The sequence below is a fragment of the Apium graveolens genome, chromosome 6, assembly GCF_009905375.1.
Source record: "Apium graveolens cultivar Ventura chromosome 6, ASM990537v1, whole genome shotgun sequence".
Taxonomy (NCBI): domain Eukaryota; kingdom Viridiplantae; phylum Streptophyta; class Magnoliopsida; order Apiales; family Apiaceae; genus Apium; species Apium graveolens.
The window spans coordinates 160,672,117-160,679,399 of record NC_133652.1 but is presented as its reverse complement, the minus strand read 5'-3'; the positions used below and the strand labels follow the sequence as shown (position 1 = coordinate 160,679,399).

At 35.5% G+C, this 7,283-nt stretch overlaps 1 non-coding gene across 1 annotated transcript; it reads right to left on the bottom strand.

Moving 5' to 3' along the window:
• Positions 1-6,640: 6,640 nt before the first annotated feature.
• LOC141670176 (small nucleolar RNA R71) lies at positions 6,641-6,747 on the bottom strand. Its single transcript, XR_012554418.1, has one exon. It is a non-coding gene; the product is annotated as a small nucleolar RNA R71 (small nucleolar RNA).
• Positions 6,748-7,283: the final 536 nt, after the last annotated feature.

The window sequence follows — 7,283 nt, the reverse complement described above, 5'->3', positions numbered from 1 at the left end:
AGAGAGAACTGATAGATTGATAGGGAGAGACAAGATCGAGATACAAGGGAAGTGAAGCCGAGGGAAAGAAAAACAGGGGGGTGGGGGGTTAAGTTTTTTTTTCTCTCCTGCACTACAATTGCAACACGTAGCACTAGTTTTCTAAAATTCTGACACGTTGCAATTGAGATAGATATGAAGGGTTGATAGTCTGTTTTGCCCCTGAAACTCGAAATTAATAGAATGAGGTGCAAATAAAACAACCTCCGAAAATTACGAAAATAGCGCTAAAATATTATAAATATCCCAAAATAAATAAAAATAAAAATTTCAAAATTTTTAAACAATTTTTAAGGTACGCTTTATACCCGCTTTTTAACCAAATACGAAACGACGCGCGGGTAAAACGATTTCCGAAAATTTCCAAAATAATTTTAAAATTCTCAGAATAATACGAACTTAATAAATTATAAGTTTCATAATTTTTAAAGATTCCCATAATTAAATATGGATTTTAGCATTTAACACACTCAGGAAATTACTTAAAAATGAATAATTAACAAAATATTGATTTCTCAATTTTATAAAGTCCTAAAAATAATTATTGAAATTATAAAATTAGAAAACCAATTTTAAAGACAACCCAAATATTTATGGAATTAAAATTACCATAAAATCACTTTTACAAGCAAAATAAATCATGTAACTCACTAATAAATCTCATAATTCAATCCCACTTATCAACAAATCATAATTAATTAAATAACAATCAATAACCGCTGCCAAAAACCATTATACACATTTTATTTATTTACTTAAACCTTTATTATACTTCCAAATAAAATAGAAATAAAATAAAAATACACGAGTCGTTATAAGGAACATGCATATAATTATTGCTTTTGTTCACACCTTCCTTTCCATTCCTATTTTTCCTAGCTTCCTTTACCTTGTTGACATTCCTAATCTCTTTTAGCTTATGCTTAAGCTGCTTCTTTGTCATTAAGCCTATGTTGACTTGAGTTGGTTTATCCTGTTCTAATTTGTCAGAAGTTGGTTTCTCTTTAACTTCCATCACAGACGCTTTCATCTTTTCAGAATCAGACTTTACAGTTTTAGCTACAAATTGAACAGGATTTACCTTAGGCTTAGCAGTCTATTTAACAACAATTGGCTCAATTTGTTCAATTCCTTTTTCACTTTTATCATCTCCATAACCTAAGCCCTCTTTCCAGTTTTCACTACTTAATAAATTATGAGTTCTTCTGCCAGAGTTAGTCCAAGTTCTGATAATCTCTCTTTCCTTTTCTGAGTCAACTTTTAGAGATTCATTCAATTTTAACACTTCATCTCTAACATATAAAGCATTATCTTTTTTCTTTCTTAGTTTGATAAAGTAAAACTAACTCCTTTTCTAAATAATCATTTCTCTTTTTATAAGCAGAATTTTAAGATGTTAATCTTTCACATGTTAAAGTCTAATCTCTATAACTGATAAACATGGTTTTAAGATATAATCTCAACTCAGTAATATCATCAGTATGAAAAACATAAGTTGTTTGAGGTACCTTCAATTCAGCAGTTTCAGGGCTGCTATCAGCATTTACGATCAAGGCATATTTCACCTCATCTTCAGAATCTGAAGTGTATGTCCAACTTTTCTTCTTTGTGACAAGTGTCTTGCCTTTGTCACTTTTTCCTTTCTTGTAGTCAGGAGATATGTGGCCTCTTTCACCACAATTGTAGCATTAGACATTTGAGTTGTCTCCTTTGTCAGACTTTCCTCCCTTGCCTTCAGACTTTCTGAACCCTTTCTTATCAGAACTTACACCTTTCCTGGAAAACTTCTTTCCCTTTCTGAATTTCCTGTAGGCTATCTTTGTGATACCATTCACCATAAGAGCACACAATTTCATCATCTCTTCATCAGCATCTATTTCAAATAAACTTTCAGTTTCTGAATGATCATTATCAGAATATGATGCTCTGAATCAAACTTTATGATGAGAGCCTTTCGTTTGCCCCTCTTTGAGGCAGCCAATTTAGGAGATTCCTCCTCAGCCTGAAGAGCAACTGTCCTTAACTTTCTTCCATGCCTCTTGCTCCTTTGATCCATCTCAAGTTCATAAGTCTTGAGCATACCATAAATTTCATCAAGAGTAGTTTCAGTAAGGTCATAGTTGTCTCTTATGGTAGTAGACTTCAAATCCCAATTTTCAGGAAGAGCTAAAAGGAATTTTAGATTTGAATCTTCAAGATCATATTCCTTGTCCACCAGTGACAGATCATTCAAGATTTTGACAAACCTGTCATATAAGTCAGTTAATGACTCATCAAATTTTGAGTCAAAGTGCTCATACTCTTGAGTGAGTATCGTCCTCCTGTTCTTCTTAATTGTATCAGTTCCCTGACATCTTGTCTCCAGAGCTTCCCATATCTCCTTTGCAGTCTTGCAATGTATTACCCTATTAGACATGACACTATCAATGACACTATGCAGCAAATGCCTTACTTTTGCATCCTTGGCAATAGATGAGATGTCTTCAGCTGTGTACTCACCTTTCTCCTTTGGTATGGTCTTTGCTGGTTGATCAGCAACTACAACAGAGAGCTTGGTAGGCTTATGTGGTCCTTCATTAATTCTATCAAGGTATTCTGGATCTGTAGCTTCCAGAAACATAGCCATCTTCACTTTCTATATGGGATACTCAGAAGGTTTCAGTATAGGAACCCTAATAGTCTCATATTGACTGTGGGTTTGAGTATTTTGAGTTTCTTCAGTTTTGGTGGGCTTGGTTGGAGTTTGTGCTTCTTCAGACATGATTGTTTGGATCTTTAATGTATGGTGTTAACAGAAAAGCTCTGATACCACTTGTTAAGTCACACAACACTATAGAAGGGGGTTGAATACAGTGTTAATATAATCAAATCGATTTTAAACACAAGTAACAGTAAACAAATATATTCAATAAGATAAACTCTGTTACAATGGAACTGTTCTCTCTCAGTGATGAACAAATATCACTAAGAGTTGCTAGGTTACAACATATAATCTACTCGATAATGATAACATAAATAGTGTAAACCCAAAGTCTGTGTTTATATAGTACACAGTTACAAGATAACTTCTAATTAAAATGGAATATAATTCTGTCTCCTAAAATATATCAATCAGATATCTTCTACATGTCTACTAGTATTCTAACTTTTTCCATGCGTATTTTCTTTTATTTAAGTCACGACCTTCTACTATAAATCAGCTTCCTTCCTTATATTGAAGTCTTCCCGCACTTAAGTTTTGATATTAAGTTCTGACTTCCAGTAACTCCTGATTTTAGTAAGTCCTGATATATCCTGTTTATTAAGATCTGAAAACTAAACATGAAACATATTAGACATGACATCTCAAATATATCTAACATGGTCTAATGATGCTAGACTGGATGTCATTAATCTTAGGCTTAGAATAGTCCATCAAAGCCTTTGGATTTTCTACTTGATCACCCATAGCTACTATAATTGGCTCTTCAACTTTCTCTTCTTCTTCTACTTTCTTTTCTTCCTCAAAAACTTCCCTACGAATTACCACAAGTTCTTCCTCGGCTATATCCAGTGTTCTCTTACGAGTACGCGAACGCGTATGCATACACCCTCACTAGATCACCTGAAATAAAACAAGGAAACAAATAAGTAACAATGTCCGAGTCAATGAACTTAAATGACCACTGATGGAAAGCACATAAACTAGTAATTAACACTACAGTTCCCCGGCACCGGCGCCAAAAACTTGTTAGTCGCTAAACACGCGCTAATAATACACGCAAGTATACGAGTTCACAAGTAGTATAAGATATAAATCAGATTCGATCCCACAGATACTGTATAGGTTAACTATCTAAATTATACACCTAAACAACAATGTATGGTTATTATTCAATGCTAGGACGATAACAAATTGAGAATGTTTATAACTAATAATTACGCTAACTATTATAATTACGAGAATAAGCTTGACTGAGTTAATATATATGACATACATGTGATTTTAACTTCATTAAATACTTCATTCAATAGCCTTATTATTCTCAAATTTAGCATACAATGGCGATGACATTAATCAGACAACACGAAATTGATAAACGCCAACTTTCGTTGCACGAGTATCATTCTACCCGACATCCACAAAAGAGATAGAAGTTGAATAACACCAATTATATTGAGACCCTATATGTCTATAGAAATTGACAACATAACGGTTTAAGCACAAGTTATCTATCTTGATTACATATGGCAAGTAAGATGGTTAAAATTACCTACGAATCATGCATCACAATACATGAACCTATGCTAGCATGGCAAGTTCTAAATCCTTAAATTCATTTTCGCTTCATTAAGAATTAACACACTATCTTATAAGTTCGCGACGCTCACAAGACGAATACGCACAACCAATACTAGGATATCATACAATCACCACACATTAAGGCATCAAACAATTTAACTAAAGAAATCCATAAATAAATCCGCCAGAACCCCACGATAACGATTAGCCCATAATCGAACTCATCGCCAACGTGGGTTCCAATGAAAACATGATAAAGCAAACATAGTCTTTATATGAATAAATAAATCAAAGTACAATCAAGAATATAGGTTCAGCAAAACAAGAAACAAGCATCCAAATTACAACTCAAAACAAAGATTCACAAGAATAAACTAGTTCGTCTTCGCCTTTGTTGAATTGTGCCAAAAGGTCTCTTGTCATCTTCTCCCTCCTTGATGTCTTGATAAATCTCAATCTCTTCTGAAAAACGACCTAAGTTATGTTTATATAGCAGTCCATGCATCCCAGGAGTCCAGCAATTTGAATTATAAAAGAATCAGGATTTCTGTACTACCGGCACGGCCGCGCCCAACACCAGTGCGGGCGCGCCTGCCTCTTTTATAATTCAAATTTTTGGACTCCTTGGATGCATGTACTACTATATAAACATAACTTAGGTCATTTTTGAGAAGAGATTGAGAGTTATTAAGACAATAAGGAGAGAGAAGATGGCAAGAGACCTTTTGGCACAATTCAACAAAGGCGAAGACGAACTAGTTTATTCTTGTGAATCTTTGTTTTGAGTTGTAATTTGGATGCTTGTTTCTTGTTTTGCTGAACCTATATTCTTGATTGTACTTTGATTTATTTATTCATATAAAGACTATGTTTTCTTTATCATGTTTTCATTGGAACCCACGTTGGCGATGAGTTCGATTATGGGCTAATCGTTATCGTGGGGTTCTGGCAGATTTATCTACGGATTTCTTTAGTTAAATTGTTTGATACCTTAATGTGTGGTGATTGTATGATATCCTAGTATTGGTTGTGCGTATTCGTCTTGTGAGCGTCGCAAACTTATAAGATAGTGTGTTAATTCTTAATGAAGCGAAAGTGAATTTAAGGATTTAGAACTTGCCATGCCAGCATAGGTTCATGTATTGTGATGCATGATTCGTAGGTAATTTTAACCATCTTACTTTCCATATGTAATCAAGATAGATAACTTGTGCTTAAACCGTTATGTTGTCAAATTTTATAGACATATAGGGTCTCAATATAATTGGTGCCTATTCAGCTTCTATCTCTTTTATGGATGTCGGGTAGAATGATACTCGTGCAACGAAAGTTGACGTTTATCAATTTCGTGTTGTCTGATTAGTGTCATCACCATTACATGCTAAAGTTGAGAATAATAAGGCTATTGAATGAAGTATTTAATGAAGTTAGAATCCCATGTCTGTCATATATATTAACTCAGTCAAGCTTATTCTCGTAGTTATAATAGTTAGCGTAATTCTTAGTTATAAACATTCTCAATTTGTTATCGTCCTAGCATTGAATAATAACCATACATTGTTGCTTAGGTGCATAATTTAGATAGTTAACCTATACAGTCTCTGTGGGATCGAATCTGATTTATATCTTATACTACTTGCGAACTAACAAGTTTTTGGCGCCGCTGCCGGGGAACTGCAGTGTTAATTACTAGTTTATGTGCTTTCCATCAGTGGTCGTTTAAGTTCATTGATTCAGACATTGTTACTTATTTGTTTCCTTGTTTTATTTCAGGTGATCTAGCGAGGGTGTATGCATACGCGTTCGCGTACTCATAAGAGAACACTGGATAAAGCCGAGGAAGAACTTGTGGTAAATCGTAGGGAAGTTTTTGAGGAAGAAAGGAAAGTAGAAGAAGAAGAGAAAGTTGAAGAGCCAATTATAGTAGCTATGGGTGATCAAGCAGAAAATCCAAAGGCTTTGATGGACTATTCTAAGCCTAAGATTAATGACATCTAGTCTAGCATCATTAGACCATCCATCGCCGCTAACACTTTTGAGATCAAGTCAAGCACGATCCAGATGATACAGAACTCAGTTCAATTTGGGGGATCTCCTACTGAAGACCCCAACATGCACATCAGGGATTTCATCGAGATCTACAACACTTTCAAGTTGAATGGTGTGACTGAATATGCCATCAAGTTGTGACTCTTTCCATTCTCTTTGAGAAACAAGGCTAAGTGCTGGTTACACTCTCTACCGGCAGGGTCTATCACAACTTGGGAAGATCTTGCTCAAAAGTTTCTCACTAAATGTTTTCTCATGGCGAAGACTGCAGCAATCAGGAATGCTCTTACCCAGTTCATGCAGCAAACTGGAGAATCTCTGTGTGAGGCTTGGGATTGATATAAGGAGATGCTAAGGAAGTGCCCACACCATGGCATGCCCGATAGGATGATTATCAACTGTTTCTACAATGGATTGGGTCCTACTTCTAGGCCCATGCTTGATGCAACATCAGGAGGAGCCTTGTGGGCTAAAAGCTGTGATGAAGCTTATAAACTTATTGAATTGATAGCTGCTAATGAGTACCAGAATCCTTCCCAGAGACTGACTCAGGGAAAAGTAGCAGGAATTCTGGAGTTGGACGCAGTAACTGCTATAGCTTCCCAACTTAAGGCTTTGATAAGGAAAACTACTGTTGAGCACACTCTGCCTGAGGGTAATAAAGGAGAGAAACAGATCTATCCACCACCACCTTTTCCTAAAAGGCTGCAGAAGAAAAAGCTGGACAAGCAATTCGAGAAGTTTCTGGAGGTGTTCAAGAAACTTCATATCAACATACCTTTCGCTGAGGCTCTCGAGCAGATGCCTAGTTATGCAAAGTTTATGAAAGGTATTCTCTCTCGGAAGGTGAAACTAGATGATTTAGAGATTGTCGCTCTCACGGAGGAATGCAGTGTTGTGCTGCAGCAGAAGT